We start from the raw sequence: 22,779 nt of genomic DNA, 5'->3' as shown, positions 1-22,779 counted from the left end.
TTATCAAAGTATCCAGTCTCCACGGAAAACAGAAAAGGGAGAATCTCCGGCAGATCTGGTTGCCCTGGCAACAAGATGTAAAGTCAGCTGCCCAGAGACATGGACAGAAACACGTAGCTGGAACTCGGTAGATAGCTGACAGGACCGAACACCTACCTGTCTCTGTCCTCCTGCAGGACGACCGGGGCGAGAGCGGTGTGAAATATCCCACAGCTGAGAGCTGAAGACTCTAAACTAAGAGCGGCAGGTGTTTGAACGCTTTCCTGCTCTGGACCAAATCTGAAGTAAAGCTGTGATTTAACTTTCCTCTGTTTCACCATACATGGTTTCGGATTCCCCAACTGTAACTTTTAATCCACAAAATAAAAGTTAGGATCAAGAAGTAAAGTGGCGTACAGCTACGGTTTTAAACTAAACCATAATGCGCTCCAGTGGGAGCAGCAGGAAAGGTAGTGAAATGGAGTGAAAACTTGATATTTTGTTTTGATACTTTTGTTTTTGGAGAACTTTTCCTACTCGTTTTCTATTTTATTTCATTTCTTCTTCATGAATTGTAAGATCTATTGTGCCTGACCGCTTTAAACATAACGCTGAAAGAAAGTGACGCAGCATTGAATAACTCTGCACTATATATCACAAATGTATCTGCATTGCAATGTCGGTGTGTGCGATATTTATATTGTTCCAATTTTTTGGCTTTTATAACCAAAGTGTTGGAAAGTTGTGTTTTACAGACCATTTTATGACATTTTCCAGAAGGTCTTACGATGAAGCAATAATAGTTAATTTTACTGGAACCAAGAGGCCGAGCCCAAGTCCCTGGAAAACAGCCACACACCATAATCCTCTCGGCACCGAGTTGCACACAATGCAGTCGTGCAAGTGCAGTTTTCCTGGTAATTGCCAAACCTAAACTTCATCCTGCTCCTTTTCTTGAGTCGACACTTGAAACGGTGTACTGTAGATTGTAGCTTCTCATTGAAAGTCTCCCAATTATACACTCATGAACTTTGAAACCAACACTTGGAAAGACTTTAACAGTGGGTTATCTTTACTTGCACATGTTCTGCTTTGCATTTAGCCTTTTTTTCTCTGAGCTGCTGTCACTCAGACCACATTTTGTCAGTGATTGTTAGGCTGAGCAGCTGAGTCCTTCAGTTTCTTCACATTCCTGCCAAGACGAAGTCAGTATCATGTGTTTCATTTTAAGGAGCTGTCAGAGTTGACATTTTCCTGCATCTATGTTGCTGTCAGCTCAGTAAAACATCATAAAACTCAACCTGACAGGCCTCAGGTTTTCTCTTTTTGCAGCAGCAGGTTTTTCTGTTGCTCCGTCAAGGAGAAAACAGATGTGCTAACGTGAGATGAGCCAGTGTGGCAATATGATTAATTAAAAAGTTTCCACTGCTTAGCTTGACATCTGCATAAAACAAAAACACAAAAAGAAAAAAAAAACAGTCAACACACTTGTCATATAGACTGTGTCTTAATGTTTCTCCAGGTCAGATCAGCACTAAGAGTCCAGAAAACTAAAAAAATGTATCTTTAATTGACCCGTGAATACTTGTGTAGAAGTTTTGACCTGAACTGGCTTATTCTTCAGGCTACTGGTGACTTTGCTGTAAGCTGCTCTGCCGCTGACAAAAAAACCTGCCTTGTTTGCAGAGAGATCCTTTGATCTGGTTTCTAATATGGTGACAAGTTGGACATGAAAATACCTGACAGTGAAGTTACAAAATGTGAAATGCAGCAGTATAATTTGTCATGTAAAATAGGAATTGAGATGAATTATTCAAAGTCCATCATTTGTTCCTGTTGAATCAAACTATTTTCATTTTTTATGGGAAAATACCAGTTTTGATTATCGAAATCTACCATTTAAATAGATATTATTTGTATTCAGAGGGTTAATCACATGTTAAGTTAACTTATTTTAGTTTGACTGAGATATCAGAGTAGTATGTTACATCGCAAAGGAACTTTTTCCACTTCAAACGTTTCTGTTAATTATAATTAACGAAATGGACGTCAGTAATATGCAATTTTTGTTTTCATAAAAAACTATTTAAAATATTTAGTTAGAACATTTATGGATATATAAATACATACATTTAAATAATTTCTGCAAGTAGAACTAAAGTCGTAGTTCTTTGTCAGAAAATAAAATCACAAGAAGGAAAACTTTAATATGTTTAAGATAAACAGTAACAGAGATGCTAATGTAGTATTATCCACTGCACATGGTTGTTGTGATGAGCCTTTTCCCCACAACTTCAATATGAGTTCCTGGTGTTATAATATACAGTCTTGCTTTGGTGACCAGACTGCAGAAATAAAGCAGCTGTTCTTTTCACAGCAGCTATAAGCAGTGCAAAGGGACACTTTATTATTTTCTCTCAAAATGGGGTTTTCTAGTCTATTATGCGACTCTGATTGACAATGTATCTGTAAATTTTGACGTGAATTACACACGAGTTACACTTGTCATTGTAGTTTAAAATAATATAATAAGTTATCGGGGAGCTCACATCTAACCTAAAAGATCCTACTTCAATAGCAGTTTTATTACCTGAGTTCATCCAAGAATAGTGTATAATAATCCTCCCTGTCAGCACTTTCTTTTTCCAAGAATAAAGTGGTGATATAATCACTACCAGGTACAAAGTACTTTTTTTTTTTTCTTTTAGTTACGGGAACTTCACAGATTAGTCACATTTGAATGATAAAGTAACTGTTTATCTTGGTGGAATAAAGTGTTCTGCTGCTAAAGCCTGTGCTTTGGCATTTGGATGGATACTGCATTTCTACCCTAAGACCAGTAACACACTCACTCTGCACACAACAGCGCTCCCCTCCAGGAGCATCATCCTCTCAGCAGGCCACCAGAGACCCTGCCTTACGATCCACACAGCCAAACAAAATCTATTAGACACTCCATCACATCCCCCAGATATTTGCTATGGTCCTCGCTGTGGCTGGTCAAAGCTGTTTCATGGCTAACGAGGAGAGTGCTTAACACTGACTTCATTCAGTCAGACAATGAAACTGTACTGATAGAGCAATTTTCATACAGGTAAGTGTAGCACAAAGCGTTTTTTCACAGATTAAAAAACAAACAAGCAAAATCTGCTCATTAAAACTGTGTGCTGTTTCCTGTCAAGCCACTTTAAATCAGGAAGCAGTGATATCCTACAGGATATCATCTCACTGGCTGAGCTGAAGGAAACACTGGCACACCTGCTCTCAAAAGTTTTATATTTAAGACAAACGTGTTTAATTCTACTAATTAGATCCACCTTTTTGGCAAGAACAGAAGGAGCAAAAAGGTTTTCATGTACATACTTCCAAGGTACAAAATGAATCGGTAATCAAAGATATGTGAGCCTATAAGACTTTATGAATCTTTTACAGATTTATGGTTCACTAAATCAGATTTTTTTATTTTATTTTTTCAGATCAAAGAGTCCCTTTTCTTATAATTTATTAGTTGGGAAAATTATTTATCTATTTATTTGTTTAGTTATTCCATCACATATCCTTCTGAAGTTACTGTGCAACAGTACTTTAAAAGGCCATTGGTCACCACTATAAGTATTCTATTAGCTATTTTACCTCAAGTTCTTTCTAATAGTTATCTAAATGTTCTCCCCACCACTTGTAAGCAACTAAATGATTATCTGCACTTTTTGATATTGACTAACACATGAAAGTGGAACAAGCACTTTTGAGTAGGATTCTTTCAAAGCAGCTAAACAACGAACGTCCGACGCGACCTATTTACTTTCTTCTATAGAAATCACTCCAAAGACTATCATGGATGTATATTTCTCTATCACTTCTACATAGAAAACTTCTGCTCATTTCAACTGCAAGATGTTTATTTCCTACATGTATTTGTGGGTTTAATTCATGTCGCAGCATTTCAGTCGGTGTCGAACTAAGTTTTGACTCCATTTCCCTTCCCTCTAATGTAAATCTATGCTGATTTGCCGCCATGATTAATATCATTAATGCCGTTGTAGAGTAACTGTCTTGTGGGAAAGAATGACCTGACCTCCTCTAAGTAGTCAGTGTTTGAATGTCTCTTCACAGCTTGAAACTAGACGAAGAACTGCTCAGTCTTAGGCGAGGAGGCGTCGAGTCACTCGTACAACAAAGCTGCGGCTACAGCAATAATTATCCACAGTCAGTGTTTGCTTTATACGCCAAGATTTTTCTACTCCATCTCTCTGCAGAGTGATTTAATGCATGCTGCTTCATTTACAGAGTTTTCTACTTGCCCTTACAAAGCAAATAATTTCAAAGGGATGTATTTATTTTTCTTAACTGCTGTGTAAAATTGACAAATGGTTAATTTTGTAACAGCTTGACTGAAGGGGTTTAAACGAAGGGCAGAGGGGGGGACAAAAACACAACACACTAATTTACATGCTGCAGGTCTAACATCTGTAAGCAACCAGTTGCAGGAGATCACTTCAAAGACTATCAAACATGGCTGAATTTTTATTTTTTGTTGGGTTTTTTTGTTGTTGGTTTTTTTTTTTTAGCCTAATTTGATATTTGTTCTTGCGAGATTTGTTAACATCCTAATGGTTGACTAGCCCACCAGGAAAACTCCCACGCCTCCAGATGGCCCGTCTGATTGTGGCTGCCAACATCCCTGTACAATTTATTCTGAATCACTAAATAATTAAAGCTGTTATATCAGAAGGTATTCAGTTTGGCCAGTCATTTAGATTACAGGGAAACTACCAATTAAATGGTGATCGCCATCCTTAAGGGTAATGCTGTAAGACTTTAAAAAACGAAAAAAGAAATATGTTTTCTTTTTCCATATTAAGATTTGGAAAACAATCAGCTTCCATTTAAATAATTTCTGCAAGTAGAACTAAAGCAGATATTAAGATTTGGAAAACAATCAGCTTCATAAGATCAAGATCTGAGGAATGAATGCTGGGCCTTTACGTCGAGTAAAAAGCAAAAAGTAACTTGATTTTTGTTTATTTCTCGATATGGTTAATGATTAATATTTAGTTAAGCATATTAATATGTATTAAAATTAATTTAAGACTACTGCAATTTATTTTCTAATGATCAACAAACAACAACAACAACAAAAAAACTCCAATGAACACATAAACCAATCGTAAATTTACAGTGCAAACTACTATGAGAAATAAATCCCTTGCAACAACAGCTGATGTAAGAAAAGACAAGGACATCTTAATATTCGTAAAACCTGTAATAAACTTGGGAACCGTCTCCAAAAACAACTTATTTTCTCATCGCAAGAAGGATTGTGACAAATAAAAATGAGGGATTGGTCAGCATTGTTTTTCATTTCTCTCATATGTTTTATTGCTACACTTTTCCTGAGTGTAGCAATATCTACATCATATTACAGGATCCCTGTTTTGTTTTATCGCAGATATTATGCGCTGTTTTCTTTATTCACCTTGGGATTTATTTCCATCTTCTAGCTCATCTCCACTCGTTTCCCTGTGAATTTTTTTTTCTTTAATTCCTCACATTTTTGCTCCATCCTCTCAGGTTTCTGTTTTTTTTTTTGCCTGAACAAATCATTAGGTCAGGAGCAGCTAGTGGAAGGGGTATTCAGATCGGAGTTCTGTAGGCAGAGAAGATTTTTAATTGTACCCATTAGGCTGCCGTGTGCCATGCTGACAGAGCTTTAATAGTGGGTGGCCTGTGGCTTAAACATGGCTCTTAAACTGAGCGCCTCAGCGGGACGGTGGAGACTTTTCCTCAGACCCAATAACTTCTGTCTAATTGCTGACATTGTATCATCCCCTCCCGGTGTTTTCCCCAGCTTCCTTGGGTCGGGGGCGTGATGAGACAACAGAATGCTATCTTCGGTACCACGTAAAGCTCACTCCGATAATAAAATTAGCTGCAGTTTCCCGTTTGCTTCTCTTCACTCCACTCTAGCTGATGATGTCCACAGAGGAGAAGTTTGTTTGTCCTCTTAATCTCAGCTCTATTGTCTTCTGTGGAGTTTATGAGGGTTAATTAAAAAGGCAGAGACAAAATTAAACTCCTCTTTGCCATTGAGCTTCGCCATAATTAGATATTGACAACTTAATTACTTTTAGAGCTACGGCTTGTCGTGAATGTCATGTAGGCTCGTTCAGAGCTGCGAGATGCAGACACAACTTGGAGCTGTCACCAAAATTTGGCAGGTTGGCCTGTAGCTCTTAAAAAGCAACAGCAACCCACAAAAATATTTCTTTTTTTTATTACCAAATAAGTCTGTAGGTGTGGCTTAGAAAATAATACAATGAAATTCTCTTTTTCCATTAATGCGAGCAGGGGTTAATATTAGCTTAATTGATCCTTTATATTCTTTTCTCATGCAAAATCTTAAAATATCTTAAAATGTTTATTATAGGTATCAGAACTGATAGAAGTCCACTGGAGACTTGAGATATAAATGCGTCAATATTTAGCCCATTCAGTGCACTTTTGTTGTTTGTTTTTGTAAACAAGTTTTTTGGTCAATCAAATAATGACATATTGGAAAATGTGAATGTGGAACGGATTCAACCTAGGAATAGTTTTTTTTTTTTTATCAATAATAATTCTGTGCCAGTCTCTGATTTAAAAAATGTGGTGGAAGATAAAATTGAGGAGATTTAAAAAAAAATTGCTGTCCAATGTGGCCTCACAGTTTCCCAAAATCCAATTCTGATAGGCTAATCAGGCTCCTGCCGACTCGTGAGTCTGATGGTTTGGAAAACACAAAGGTTGAAGAAAACAGAACCAGCAAGAAGCTGGCCCAACCAAATCATAACCAAAACCTGATAACCCTCTATCAGAAGTGATAATTGTTTCTGTTTGCATATTGTGCATTGTTGCATGTATTTGAACGTCTATTTACCCCATCCTATGCAACATCCCCTGATCACTAAACGGAGTCCATCTGTGTGTAATTAGTAAAATCAAGCTGCTCTGATGAAAATCAGAGCTTTGACAGTGAACAAACACAAATGTTGAACGTGGAACACAGCAGACAGGACAATGATAAAGTTGTAGAGAAGTTTAAAGCAGGGTTAGGTTATAAAACGATACCCCAACCTTTGAACATCTTACTGAGCTTTAATACGTAATCTGAAAATAAAAAAGTATGACACATCTGCAAACTTACAAAGACGAGGTTGTCAGCTGCTGTAGAAAATAAAAAAGAAAACAAGCTATACCATTTACAGTTTACAACAAGCCATGTGACAGAACAAACATTTGGAAGGGGGAGGCGCTTTGATTAGATGAAACAAAAATAAAATTTTCTTATCAAATTGCTGAGCAAATTGTGGTAGAAACCACCGCGCATCAAATTAAACCGTACTGTGAAACATGGTGGTGACAACATCCTGCTGTGTGGATGTGTTTCTTTAGCAGGGAGTTTGAGCTAGCCAGACTTGATGGGGAGATGAATACAGGCAGACTGAGGGCAATCCTGGAGGCAAAAAGCCAGGGGCTGCAAAAGAGGCTGGAGCAGGAGAACAACTCCAGACATACAGTGAGATCTACGATCGACCAGCTCAGATGGAAAGAAGCATGTATTAGAATGGCCCTGTCAAAATTTAGACCTAAGTCCAGTCTGGAATCTGTAGTTTGTGTTGGTCCGTAGCATAAAATCTCAAAGGAAATACTCTGAGATTTTACGTATCTGTTTTTTTCCAAAACTAATAGAAAAGTAATCTTCTACAAAACATAAGTTATCATTTTTGCTATTTTAGTTTAATAGCCAAAAAAGAAAAAAAAGGAAAAATAAATGACCATTTATGGGTTTTATTGTATTCTAGTTGGCTGGATTTAATTTAATCCATGCCATCGCCTTCTGGATGAGAGGACCATGTATTTAATTCATAGCTCATTATTTTTAGGTGTCCAATGTCATTCGCATCAGAACTTCATGAAGGAACAAATCAAGGAAATCCTGGTCGACAGACAGTTCTTGGCTCTGTATTGTTGTGCTTTGATATGTGGAAGGAGCGAGTTTCCTCTCTCATTATTTCTATCCCTTCTTGTCACATTGTGCTCTGTGCTCTGTGTTAGCCTTTTGCCAAACACCTGAAAAAACCTCATTACAGCCACATTTATCACATCACCGGCAAATTAATTACACTTTTTTTTTCAGTTTTCGGCCAGGACATTTTATTGCCTGCTGAAGTCTTATAACTTTTTAATTGTGTCTGGACAGAATGTGTCTGAATAAAATGATTGACTGTTTTATGTCTATAGAAGGTTACCACAGGACCACTTTAGTAATTACAGGGATTTGCTCTAAAGTTGAAATTTCATTGTATTGGCGAAACTTAAAAATGCTTCATTTTCGAAAAAAGAAAACTGCAGCAGGGGCTGCAGAGAGCTAGTCGCTAATATATATTTAGGATTCTGAGAACATCAGAGCGCTGCAGAAGAAGAGCGGGTCCATTTTTATTTTCCTGCTGCAGCTGCTCTCCTGATCCCCTCCTCCTAATTGCATCTCATTGGAATAGAGAAGGGGATATGTCTAACATTAGACTCCCAGATTAAGATCTCAATTAGAGAGGGAAACTGCCTGTAAAGAAAAAAAAAATCAATGACTTTTCATATCACTATTCATAAATGCATATTTCCATATCTTTCTTTCCTTCTCCAGTTCTGGTTCACTTGATTTTAAAGCTTTAATGACGCAGACTAATTGAGACCAAAGTTCTCCAATGGTTTTCCTAATGGTCCCCCACTTTTTTCTTGAATTCTTGTCAGAGTAATCTAAAGCTGGTGCTAAGCCTCTGTTTGCTTAGCCTCTGTTTACTGTTGGCCCCAGAGGTGTGTTCAGTATCCTCTAATGGATATGTTTATAGGAAATGTATTACTTAAGCTGTATTTTGATTTCCCTCTGGGGACTGGGAACCTGGAAAGGTTATAAGCTTCCGCCCGCCTTATTTTCACCACAGGCAACAGGAGAAATATATAAAATAAAAGAGAAAACGGCTTCAGTCAGGAGGTAATTTTAGAGATAACAAACTTTGTGGCATGGAAAATTGTAAAATTCTGACAACGGTAACATAATTTGAGAAGTCTGAGACGTACCGCATGTCCAGTTTGAGAATGTCGAGAGGTGTACAGAGTCAGTGATGACAGCGTGTGGAACAACAACCAGTCAAATCTTCTTAATGAAGTTATTTTATAAAATATGTGGCATTGTTTTCTCACCACCACATTGCGCTAGTGATGCGCAAGTAATACGAAGGTTGTTTGGCTGTAGTCCAGCACTATTTCGTCACTAACGCCTCACATCAACTGTCAAGCATGGTGGTGGAGGTGTGATGATCTGGGCATGCAGTGGTTTAAGGCAAAAATAATGCAGAACTAAACAAATTGACTTAAACATGTCCACATTCACACAGCAACATAATGATAGAACTACAAATGACTTATTGAGACAGTTTTTCAGTCAAAGAAAGTTGATCTCTGGGTTAGTTGCACTTTATCTGCAAATCTCACCCAGTGATAGGATGAGTAGCCTTGTATTTGTCCTTTAATATAATGGTGTTTTTCTTTGTTTGGTTCCTCCAGAAGAAATGATTATGAGCTAAATCGCGTCACCGCTGCGGGACGTGTCTATCCATTAATGTTTCTCTTGCAGTTTGCTCCTGTGTCGTTTTAAACTGATGCACTTGCGTCACTTAGTTCACATACTAGCATTTCTGTTTGAAAAATTTTATTATGCTAAATCACTTTCAGGTTTTAACATGTAAAACTTGATTGTGCTTCCTTGTAGACAAATTCAGAGCACCTTCTTGACTGTTCATATGTAGGATTGCATCTCGATTGTATGTGGGCACAATACGGCTTTGTTCAGGGTTCTTCTTCACAATGTTTGCATAACCATGTAGATGTGCTAAACTAATGAATCACTGAGCAGACTGGGTTTTTCACACATTTGTTTGTTCTCTGGCTTAACTTCCTTTAAATAGATGGTTTATTTAAAAAAGTATTTTTTTTTTAATCTGCCATGTGTTGTTTATTTCTGTTGAGAATATGAAGAGTTTTTTTTAAAGTCATGTCCTGGTATGTGAAGTATTTAAAACCTTCTTTTATTGTTATGGTATGCTTTGCGTGAATTGGACATGTTTGCTGATGGACAGTGCCTTGGTTTCAACAGAATCCTTCATACTTCACTTCTTGTTTAGAGTCTGAACACTGTTGACTGGCCTTTTCAATTCCTTGGACATCCTATTATGTCATTTTGGTGTTTTATAAAGTTCAACCAATTTCTCCTGCATATTCTTAGGCAATTATTTTGCTATCCTAGTGGCAATCTATCAAATTGATTACAGGCATTTCTGGCACAGTGCATATATATCAATATACATTCACTGTGATGTTACATAGGCCTAATATTCCTAATTTCAGTATTGCGAAACACATTTGACCTCAGAAGCTTTGTGTCACTTACTCTAAATTTCATATTTTACATTTGTGTCACAGTTGCCAATTCTCATAACTCATCCATGTATGCAACAGCTAAACCAGATTGTCATACAATTTACACAAACTGCTTTACAGTCATTGAGAGTGAGCTGCTACTAGATTGAGGTGTTTTAGAAAATGCAAGCAATATTCACAATTATCTGCGAGGGCCGCTCATTGCCAATTGCGGCTTTCATTTTTGTTTGCCTGTTATATTGTATTAATTTGTATGTTGGAACAAAAGCACACAGCTTAGACAAAGGAAAAGAAAATATAACGGGAATGTTTTCATCCATATGTGGGATTTTTACCGCTCTCATTGCTTCTAACCACCTTACCAGACCAACTGTGGAGAACCTCGGGAGACCACCACAGACGCTGGCAGAGTCTCTACACGTGTAGCTCATCAAGTGTTTGTTCTTATTGATTGCACAGGTGCACACAGAGGTTGCATCCAACCAATCTCCCTGTCCTCTGCCTGTCTGCTTTCCATTCCGATGCCATTCTCAGCCCTCAGCCCTCAGCCCTCAGACCTCTACCGCCTCCAGCAAACAGAGTGCAGGCTTTTTCACTTGGGCTTAAAAGAAAGAAGGTGATAGAGGAGGCCTGGGCTTGTTGAGACAGATGCCAAAAATAACATTATTGCTGCTGGTGGAGAAAGAAAATTTTCTGTTCTGGGAAGAGGAAGAGGACGTGTGACCATAAGGGACAGTTGGAATTGGACACCTCTGCAGAGGTGTGAAGTAGAGTTTTTGTCTTCTTCCACAGAGGAAAGAGAGAGAGGGGTATAGCGGGCGTCGGAAGAGGGGACTGTGTGCCTGTAATTGTGCAGTGGGAATAAAGAGAGCAGAGGAAAGACAAAAGCTCAGGAGACTGTTGCCAATTCTCACCAAGAGCATGCCAACCTTTTTGTTCATTTTTCTTTGTTGTGAGCTCGGGATTGATGTGAAAAGTCAACCGCTTTCAAATATAAATAGATATTTTTGTGTACGTTAGAAAAAGGTACATTTCGCGTTGTTTGTACGTGGATGAGCATGCGCCCTAGTCAGACGTGGAGATGCCACACAAGTGAAAACACCTCGTCATATGTGTGATTTATTCGTGACGAGGAGAAAACAACGAAACTCATATCTGTGGGAGATTGCTTAAGACATCATAAAACCTCCAGTAAATGTTTTGTCTATGTTTTGCAATAACTCATATTTTCCTTACTATTTTAAGATGACTTTAAGAAGTGGGACAACTCAAATTATTTGACTGCCTTTTGCTTACTTGTGCCCCAGGCCACAAGCCAATGGCATTTATTGAATAAATATGGAAGACCTTCTTATGGGGTCACCCTAATTAATCATAATGCCTGAAATTATAAAAATTTTGGGGCTTCATAAATTCCTACTCTCCATTGACTGCAGATATATAACATTTGTTCCTGGTGCATATATCGTCCCACTCTTTTCTATTGCTGCCCTGGGCAACTACTCATATGGCCTATATGAAAAACCGGCACTGCTACAAGTAATGTAGATTCTGCTGACAATGGCATACTTTGGGATTACTTAAGCTGCTCTCTCAGTTGCTCCATTTGCATCATAGAAGTTTAGGTATAGGCTGCTTTGTCTCTACAGGCAACCGAGCAACCTTTTACAGAGACCGCAGGACTTCTACGGATCCTGATTGTAGTCTGATTGCAGAATGGACAGACTCTTTCCTTTGATTGATTTTTGAGACATTTTACAAAAAACTTGAAGGAAGTGTGCAGTTGAGCATACTTGAGCACGCTTCTTTGTGGAAAACCCTTGGGTGAGGACCCATTGGCATTTCTCATTTAGTGAGATGTTGAGCCCAAAGACAATTTTAAATGAAGTACATCAATGAAGGAGAGGAAAATACATAGCAATTTCCAGGTGTCTATGTTGACACACAGAGCACTGACTTTATTCTCAATGTGAAAAGATTCCAGCTTTCCTGCTGACACGAGTTGAATGTCAGATTTTAAATTTGCAGTGCCTTGTAAGATTACAAGGCACTGCAATCTTACAGTGCCTTCCACATTTAAACTTTAATGTTTAAATGTGAAACTTTTTTCACATTTTGTCATGTTAAACACAAAACGAATTTAAAAAAAAATTTAAAATTTGTCACAGCTCCCACACAGTCCACACAGTTGAACATCAACTCTGTGGTTATGCTACAGATTATCTGGAGGATTTAAATCTGGACTTTGACTTGGCCATACTGACACACAAGGGCACATTGTTCTAAACCTTACAATAGAAATATTGCAATTCTGGCTGCATGTTTATGGCCATTGTCTTGCTGGAGGCAAACCTCTTTTTCAGTCTCCATCCATTTGTTTCATCTGACAAGATATTCAGTCCCTGATGGAGGAAAAAAAAAAGTATCCCCACAGTATGATGCCACCACCACTATGTCTCATGATGAGGACAGTGTGCTCTGGATAACGCGAAGTATTGCTTATTGCATATGTGCCAAAAAGTTGCACTTTGTTATCTATAGTTTCTTATGGTTTTAGGGTTACGGTAAATTTGTTGCCTAATCTGTTTGAACAAGAAATAACTCGAATGTTTTACCATGCCTTTAAGTTTTCAATGTTTTTCAAGACAGTCTTGCAGTCCACATTTATCTTTTCACCACTCTGACTACTGCTTTGACTTAAAAAAAAAAACAAAAAACATAATGGTAGGCAAAGTTTGAGAGGAACGGTTATTTTCCAAATCTTTGTTGTGATTCATATGTTAAAGTCTATGCATTATTTATAAAAATGAACCAATCTTTTCTTCCGATAAAAATGTCATCTGATTTGGATTTTCATAAAGTGAAATGCCGTCAGTGACCACTTAGTGTTAGGGGATATGAGATGGATAGATGGGACAGGATAAAATGTCGTTCTCTTAATCGCCCCTGTGGTATATACTGGTGTGACAAGGTGGCTCATTCAAACATGAAGCCCACAGTTCAAATGCCTTTTGATTAACGGAGAGGAGAGCATGCCTGGAATAGACGTTACCACCCACAGGTAGAGGTCAGGGTCTTCTTCCAGCTTTGGTCCATTATAGTTGTAGGCCATCAGTGTGAATGAACATCCTGCTTCCTTTCATTATTCGCTGCCACTCCACGGCCTTATCTCACGTCTCTCCCCTGCGGGGGCGGTGTGCCGTCACTGATTCACACTCCTCACAGGAATGCAGCTTTTTTTTTTTTTTTTTTCATCTTAGGAACATGAGTTTCTTTAAACTAGTCTAGTGCAGTGAAGGTAGAAATCCTTGTATTCAGAAGATTTTCACAAAGTCTTCAGCTTAGGGTATCACCTAAGCTGTAGGTGATTTTCTTTAAACTAATTTTCTTTATTTTAACCTTTTTAATTGCCATAAACAAATTATAGAAAAGTCAAGTAGAAAAATTGATTTTCTTGTTATTTTCAGCATTTTATTTATGATGATTCAATGCTTCACCTGTCACTCATGTCTGTACGTCACTGCGTTTTGCCCATTGGTATTTTGCTTCTGATTTATTGACTGAATAGATGGATGTCCATTTAAAATTTTTAGAATGGGTAATTTTAAGATTTTACTTTTTTAGCTCTAGACAACAGGACCAGTTGTTCTCAAACTGGGTTTAGTCAAAATGCACGATAGAGTGTAAAAACTGCAATTGTTTTATTTTATGTTATCTTTTAACATATTAGTTTTCACAAACTGTGCTTTAAAGAGTGTGCCTATTTTTTGGGGGGAAACTCCAGCACTAATTTGATAAATTCAAGTGTTATGGAAAAGTGATGATCTAATAAAATATGTAGGCAAAAAATCAGAAGCAATGTCAGCATTTTGTTGTTTTGCAATTATATATGTAATACCTTATTACTTTATAAACTAATTAAATAAACTAATTTATTTATTATAAATTAGTTATTTGTAATGTCTAGAATACTATAATTTGGAAACACCTGATTTCTAATTTAGGCATCCCGTGAAACACTGTTCTGGTCCCTGGATGGGACATTCTCATAAAGAAAATTGAACAATGGATGACCTAATGTTAACTCCAAGTTTGCAACAGAAAGAAAATCAGAGAATCATTCAGTTCAGTGTGTTAATTCAGAAAAATTGTTTTATCACCAAAGTGTGTCCGTCTTAGAGTTTTAAACTTTATACATCATATTGGAACATGATTTTAACCACTTATACAGTTAAATAAGAGCTCTAAAAATATTTCAATATATTATTTTCTAGTAGCATATATATATATATATATATATATATATATATATATATATATATATAAAATGTGACCTTATCATTTTCCCATACTTCAGTATCTGACATCATGGTCTACCTGTCACAAATTACCTTCAGTCACATTTGGCACAGGCCTTTAATGGTTCTCCTGGGGACCTCGCATCCATAGAAACTACTCTAAAGAAACAGCAACTTTGAAAGTTTTCATAGTTTCTGTCACTATTGAAGGAAGTCGCTTTTTTTCTGCCATTAGCAAAGATATGAGAGAAGGCTTTCAAACTTAACATTTACTCTTAAGTTTGATCTTAAGGATGTATATATGTAGGCATATGTAAAAATTAGATAAAATGGAAAATGAATAAACCTATGTTTATTTTTTTTTATTATTTCATTTGATTTAATAATGAGGGTCCATCTGAAAATATGGTATGAGTTTATGAGGTAGGAGTTCACATGTTTCTTACATCTTCCTACTTCTTTTCGAGCTTGTTAAGATTATTGTGGTACAAAAATGTGTCGTTTGCATTCCTTGTTCATGTGTGTGATTTTATACTTCTGTCATGTTCGAAATAAATACGTTTTCAACTAGGACAGTTAGTTTAGCACAGGATATAGTTTCAACAAGTCATCAGATAGCAAACGTATTCAGCATCACCTACTTGAAAAGTTTCACATAATCGGACTGGACAATGTAAAATGTATCCATTTAATTTGAGAAATGTGTATTATACCATGTTTTGCTCAAATACATTTAATTGTTCAGAAAAAAACTTTTTCTACTTAAACTTCTACCTACTAGCTTTTTTTGGATGAATGGTGTGGTTTTAATACTGCCAGATGTGAAGCCATCATTTAACCAACTGGAAGAGACACTTTCAAGCGTCAGCTGTGTTGGAAGTGCCCCTGACCTTGAATACAATGAATCTCTCAAACCCCGCAGGGCATTGCTCTGTGCATGACCTCTTACTGTCCCTGGAAGATACAAGCTGTAATTCTCCAACTAAATCAATAAAAGTGTCATGTTTTTATTGCTGCTCATAAAGAAATCGCCCAGGACTAACTTAATTGTATTTGAGGCAATCAACAAAAATTTTATCATCTTTATAGGCTTTCATATGTGTGTCTAAACCCAAAGCTTAGATGGGAAATCCATCATCTAGACTTTGAATACACAAAACTTCCCCCACTTTTCAAAATTAGGTTTTGGAGATTAAAGTCAATTAACAACTGAATGGCCATGGAGATCTTGAGGTCTTACCGATGTTACGTGCTAATTAAAGGGACAGAATATTTTTTAAATGTGTTTTTTAACTGTATGTAGTACATGTAAGTTGTATTTTATCTGCTGTAAATGTGCCATCAGAGCATTTTCAGAAAACATAACATGTGGAAATGATGCACATCACCCATTTTATACGGTGCACGTTCTACGTCGAGTTTCAAAATGGTGAAGCGAGGTCATGGAAAATTACCACACTGTAAAAACTGACAACAGAGTGTTTGTCCATCTGCAAGAAATCCCTTCTGCATCTTTAAACTGATACTGTGTTGACGACTGTTTACTGTTGTTAAGGTGCTAATTATTTATAAGTAACTTAAGTTCCACCATAGCATTATGCAAGCGGATCGGCCAAGACCTGCAGTTTGTTATTCATGGGGCTGATTCTTTGAGTGTTTGTGAGATGTTTAAAATGTCAACATCTTCACAAAATTAGATAAATTCTTCTTCATCTCCTGTTCACGCAAACAGATCATAATCTGCAAAATCTGGCAAAATACAAGAATTTGTCAAATGTGATGGACTTTTTAAGTTGTGCTGGTTACGCTGATCCAATTTGTTTGTTCTTCTTTTCTTTTTTTTGTTGGTGTCTTTGCCTAAGATGATATTTAATTCTTGAGAAAGCAGGGGTTGACAATGATGATCATAACTGTTGAGTCTGCTTCGAGGCGGCAGCCAAAGAGCCACTGGCCTGTTTTTAGACCATCAAGTCTCATCTGCCTCTCTTGTCCTGCAGGACGGCACATTTCAGTCCCAGCAGCCCAAACACAAACACGCATAAAGAGAGGTTTAGCTGATGTGTGTTGACTTCATGATGAGCTATAGGGAAAAGATGGCACGTTTTCTCACACCACATGTTGAGACAGAGACCAGGAAAAGGCAGAGGGAGGAAATAGAGTTGTTTGTCAGATAATTAAGTCTTTAAGGCCAGTAGTGAGTTTTGAAATTGATGAAAGGAAATAATCTGCAAGATATTTAGTCATTTCCTGAGTGAGTAAAGAGATGAATTGCTGCCTTCTAGAGATGAAACCTATGCTCCACACGTCCTTTTGTTCATTATTGTTTATTGTCTTGTCGGCTGGCATGTGAGACTACAGTAAATCTAGATGACAGAAAATGAACAGATTTCAAATGTTGATTAGAATTCAATTGTGTGGACTTTTAACTCAATCAGACAAAAAATATTAGTAATCACTTAAAGGGAAAAAATTAAGGACTGGTCGAGCTGCCACACCTCCGTCAGGCACATTTTGTAAGCTGTTTGTATTTAGGATTTCATGTGTCAGATTATGATTTTGATTTACAATCTGCGGTGTTAACATCTGTTTTGGGCAATCCCTCTAAACATCCTGGTTCATAAAGGCTGAGACAAAGTTGGCTTACAAGATCTGGTGGTGTTCTTATATATGTTTTAATCTGAATTGATATTGGTGCAATACTACAGTATTACACTTAAATATGTTTCTGAAACTGTGAATCCCTATGAATATTGGTGAGCAATGACTACAGTGTTTGCCGTCTGAGCTTTAGATGGCACAAATCTGTTTATTTCTCCATCTGCCCAAGATCCACCAATGAAATCTTGCCTTTAGTCTTTGTTCTCTACACAAACAGATCCTGTGTGTTTTATTTCTGGTGAATTTCCTGAATGATCTTGATGATATGACAATTTGCAGCAAAATATCAAAACAAATAGAAACTGTTAACAGCATACAATGCCAAGTTGGAGATAAACTATACTTAAGGGTTGATTGAGTAATTTTACAAAAAGATAACTCTTGTATCTATAACATGCTATTGTGGTGTAGCTTGGGCACTGTGTTCCTCAATTCCTCCTGATTCTCATCTCTTTCCAATGCAACTTATTGATCTTGATTTCTCAGGTTAAATTTAAATCGGGCCAATCGGCGAACAGATGGAGGAGTTGTGAACAAGGATGTCGTTTGGTTAGGCTCTTCAGTTTTTGCTGTGGAGCATGTTGTTCACAACACACACAACGTCCGGTAATCTTCACATAGTGGCTTCCTTCACGGTCTAGTTGGTGCGTTACATACATCGCAGCCAGACATTATTGATTAGGTAAAATCAGATCCAGTCTTTTAAAACTTCAACAAAGTCCATGTCTCCAGCAAACAATCGCTTTTCATTAGCCAACGGTCCAGACCCTCTACACAAAGCAAAGCATAGAACAAGGCACCGGTTTTCACGACAGTCGTTTTGCTGCTCGGTCAACACAAAGCACATAAACTGACTTTCATAAACTTTATTTTAAATTACATTACATTGATTGTTTCTGCAGAAAGCAACTTGGATTATAATACAGTAACTATTCGACAAAGTCAATATGGCATACCAATCTTGTGTGTGTTAAAATGTGAATATGCAAGTTTTCCTTTATTTTTTATTTATTTTTTGTAATTTTTTTTCTCTAAGGAGAGAAAATGTCAGCACTAGCATCACTTAAGGAAGTTTTGTTAACGTAAGCGAAATGTTTGCCTGGTGTTTACAAAGACCAAAATATTTGCTGCCAAGAATGTATAAATTACCATCTAGTTTTGAACTTCATGTCAACAATAGAGGGGCTGATAAGAAATGACCCAGTTTTCTCATGCAGCATCACTAAAAGCTTTGAAATACATCAAAGGGCAACATTTTAGATATCAAAAGAAGGTGGCATTGAAATAATATATATGAAAAAACAGATTTAGTAACCAAAACACCTGCAGGGAAGGACATCATTTAGTAAACATTTCAGCTTGAAATCAGATAAAAAGATGATATAAAGTTTGAAAATGTCATCTTTTTACTTTAAAAAAACTTTATGCAGTCACATTCTGACTGCTTGCAGAAGAATACCTAGAAACGATAAACGATATGACAACATTGATTACATATTGGTGTTATTTACAGATTAGTGACTTATTTTGAGGCCGTGAGACTTCACTTCACTCACGCCAATGCTTGTTGGAACTTGTCAGTCGTAACGTATTCAGAAATAGGTTGTTCCTTAAAAGTCACTGACTGAGAGCTAGAAATGTTATTAATCTCACAAACATTGATGTCTAAGGACTTGTTCTTCAACTACACATTTGACAGCCAATGACTTTGTCAGTAGTCCTCTGAATAATGTCATTTCCTTTTTCAAACTGCTGTTGTCAGATACCCCATGTGAGTTAAGAAATGAGCTTGATTGCTCATTGTGCTTAAATGTTGTGTTCATCTCTGGTGGGTGTATTTGGTGCTTTCTGATTAGATTTAACTTCAGTTGTTAGCCTGGTTATGCAAGACGATTTCTTTTTCTGTAGCCATTGCATCACTAAATAAAATGACTTAAGCAATGCTAAAAAAAAAAAAAAGTTAATAACTTTACAGGAACCAACATGTCCACCAAAATAATATTTTTTGTTAGAAATCACATGGGAACGAGGTATTGCTACATTCTCCCATCCATGTATTTACAGGATCTGTATCATATTTATCCAGGTTTTGCACAAGCCACTAGATAAGCTTAGATGATGTGTAAGGCATGTGGGTGTTTTTTTTCTTTAAGACAGTATTAGATTAAATTCCCTGTTTCAATTTCAGAAGCTCGGCTCCAAGGACTAAAATTGAAATGATGGCTCACTATTATTTGTTGAAATCTGAATGCATTAGTTTTATTAAATTATTTTTAGTTAACTCCATGTCACCCCTTTTGGCCATGTATGGTTAATTAATTGCACCCATACACAAACAAATGTTCCTGTAAGCAATTTAAAACAACTAAATATTAGCTTCGCTGCTTTACAATCTTTCTTCAGAGTTGATTTGTTGATTTAGAAAGTCACAAAATATATAGGATATTTTAAATGGCAAGGGGGCCAATCAGCAATGATTTACATTTTGATGTTAAGTCTGGGATAACGAATGTGTGTATTCCACATTCTCTACACAAATCAGGGTTTATATGGAGTGCAGTCAGTAGGTGTTCATGATTTATGGTCTCTTATTTCCCTAATTTTTATAGATCAGTGATTGGCCGTTCCTTGCATGTGAAGCTGATCTTATCCACCGATCTCATTTACCTCAGGAGAGGTCTGAAACTCAACCACTGGTCACTTTTGCTCTGCTGCTAGAGAAGTTTGACTGACAGACCCACCCACCACATTAACAATAATCATCCCACAAGAAAAAAACGGTGTCAGTCAAAATTGTAATTGGCATAATCGACAATAGGCCAGAAAACTGCTATTGGTGCAGCTCTACCTGTCAGCTTTGCTTTTGCTTTTTCTTTTTCTTACATCTTTTGTAGATGTCTTTCTTGCAGCTATTTTTATTGTCATAGATCGTCTCATGTTGATTTTTCACTTTCGTCTTCAGTCCTTCCAGTTTGTCTTGTCTTGAGATTAGACTCTTACACATAATGCTGGAGGTCTCTTGTCTCATAAATTATTGATTAGTGATCGTCAGTAAAATCTCTAAATGAAACATGTACAGGTTCCTCCACTAAAGGGGTTTATACATAGAGATGGATGTTACGCAGATGAAACTTTACAATGCCGTACACTGATATAACAAGTTACAGTTTTAATAAAGTAAATCTTGTCAGTTATGCAAACTCTAATCTTGCTCGTATCCTATTTTTTTTGTGTGTGTGTGTGCATGCGTGTGCGCGTGTGTGTGTCTGCTGATGGAACACCAGGCTGCTTTTCTCTCAGGTTCCTGCTCATTATCTAACCAAGTTCAAGGAGATCAGTGCTGATTTGCATTGGCAGACTCAGAGCTTCAGGCTCGGCAGCAACCAGGTGATTCATATCGCGTCCTACAAAATCTTTTGCAAAGAGTAGATTAAAAACTATCAATCCACCAAGACCAGCTCAACCACAGGAAATTGAGCTGTGCGGTGGCTTTTAGCCTTTTTTTTTTCTCCCCAGAACTCCTGAGAATAAACACGCTTGTCATATAAGCCATGGCAACAGCTGAAGTATGTAGATTTACTTAAATAAAATGACCTGACTTAAAATATCTTATGCTACACTTAGCAGATGAGTCTGAAAAGAATACATTGTAAAATGAACAAAAAAAAGTTAATTTCCCTTTTCGGTCTTTCATTGTTTAAATAGGAAATGTTACATTTGAGATTTGAATCGTGTTTATCTTTAAAGGGGGGTGGATGGCATTAAAATAATTTTTTGAGCTTTTTGTCATGTTACAATCGCTCACTCCTCATCAAAAGCATACCAGGAGGTTTGCTTTGACTCTTTCATGCATGTATGAGAATTTCCAGTAGCAGCCATTCAGAATGCAAAAACTCTTGCCTCCTCACAAAGCTGCTCCTTGAATCTGCAGTCTACTTCCCAGAGCACCCGCCTTCCCCACAACTCCTCCAGACTAGCAGCAGCAGTTAGCAAACATGTTGCCATTTGTGCTACATAAATAAATTGAACTGAATTCAAATGAGCCTTAACTTAAAATGTACTTTCGACTCTATTTTCTGTGACTCTCTTGGTCTCAGTTGTGCATGATTTAAAATCTTTTTCCCAGATATTGAGATCACCATACCGACTGGTGTCAACCCTAGGAGGACGATGACCACTCATAAGTTCTCACAGTAACCATAGTTAAAAGAATAAAATATCACACATTTTAAGGATGGCATTTTAAGGATGCACTTACAATGAGAAATGTCAGTTTATGATGAAAGGCAGGCTAAAGTTTATCTTTAAACATTTGACATCCTTTCCTAGGTGTAAACTCGCGGCGCTCTCAAGCAATGAATCGACATTAAATCCACTGTTTAGCATTCAGTCTTTGACCACCACAAAGACTAATCTGTCATTTTGTCACAGATAACAGTTCAGGTCGTCCTGCCTCTTGCCGCTGTCCATTGATGGCTCATCAGAGAGCTCACTCCTCTGTAATACTTTTTGAACATTATGAAAGGCATGAAATAATTATGTAGGGCTAGTTTTGATTCCGTATTGAAACCGTACAGCTGAAGAAGACTGTAGAGATTTGAACTTTCAGCCTGAAATGAACAGCCGTTCGCTGAACGTGGAATAAGAATGAAATGAGATTGGCTCTCTGGCAAAAGAATCTCATTTTGGCTCTGCACCATAGCAGACTGTAAATTTTTCACCAGTTCGCGTCAAGATTGTATAAAAAGGGCCCATGATAAACAAATCACATACCTTAGAAGAGTGAGAGGACTTACTGTTTAGTAAAATGCATTTTATAAAATTCCATTATATCTGGTTTGCCAGCATGAAACAAGATCAGAAACAATTTGACAACAGCTTTATAGCCAATTCAAGATGCAGCTCTTTTTTCTTTTTTTCCCTGAGCGCTGCATGGTCTGACCTCTGGTTGAACTTACTAGGTCTCCCACTCCTGGACATTTTAAATAATTGAGTTGAATGCTTTGCAGTTGTGAATTAATTTCCTCACTGCAGAAGGCTGAAAATGATGTGGAGATAACCTTAGAAACTTCCCACCGTGATGCGCATCTTCTAATTACGTCTTCCGTATCTTGGCTGGAGTCTTCCTCTTTGACATTGTTTACATGTCACTTTTTTTCTCATGTTTACATGATGGTCAGTAAATTGGTGGTCAGTAAATTATGTGCATCGTGCTAGCAGTGTGTGTTTCCTCTTTACCTGCTTATTGAATATGGAACCCGTGAGGGTCGGTTAGTTATATCTGGTAACGACGGAGGATTTCTGTTCCGTCCTGAATGATAAAACTCTCTTACTTCATGGTTGTATCTCTGCCTCGGTTTGTGAACTTGAG

The 22,779-nt window shown here is 37.2% G+C and overlaps 1 protein-coding gene across 1 annotated transcript in view; it reads left to right on the top strand.

Annotated features, from left to right (window-relative positions):
- The window catches only part of tex264a (testis expressed 264, ER-phagy receptor a), a 74,955-nt gene that overhangs the window by 40,484 nt on the left and 11,692 nt on the right, over nt 1-22,779 (top strand). The gene's annotated exons all lie outside the window — the stretch shown is intronic.

Source organism: Poecilia reticulata, chromosome 5, assembly GCF_904066995.2.
Source record: "Poecilia reticulata chromosome 5, P_reticulata-male-v2, whole genome shotgun sequence".
Lineage (NCBI taxonomy): Eukaryota > Metazoa > Chordata > Actinopteri > Cyprinodontiformes > Poeciliidae > Poecilia > Poecilia reticulata.
Note: the sequence above shows the minus strand (reverse complement) of the source record. Positions and strands in the feature narration are given on the sequence as shown.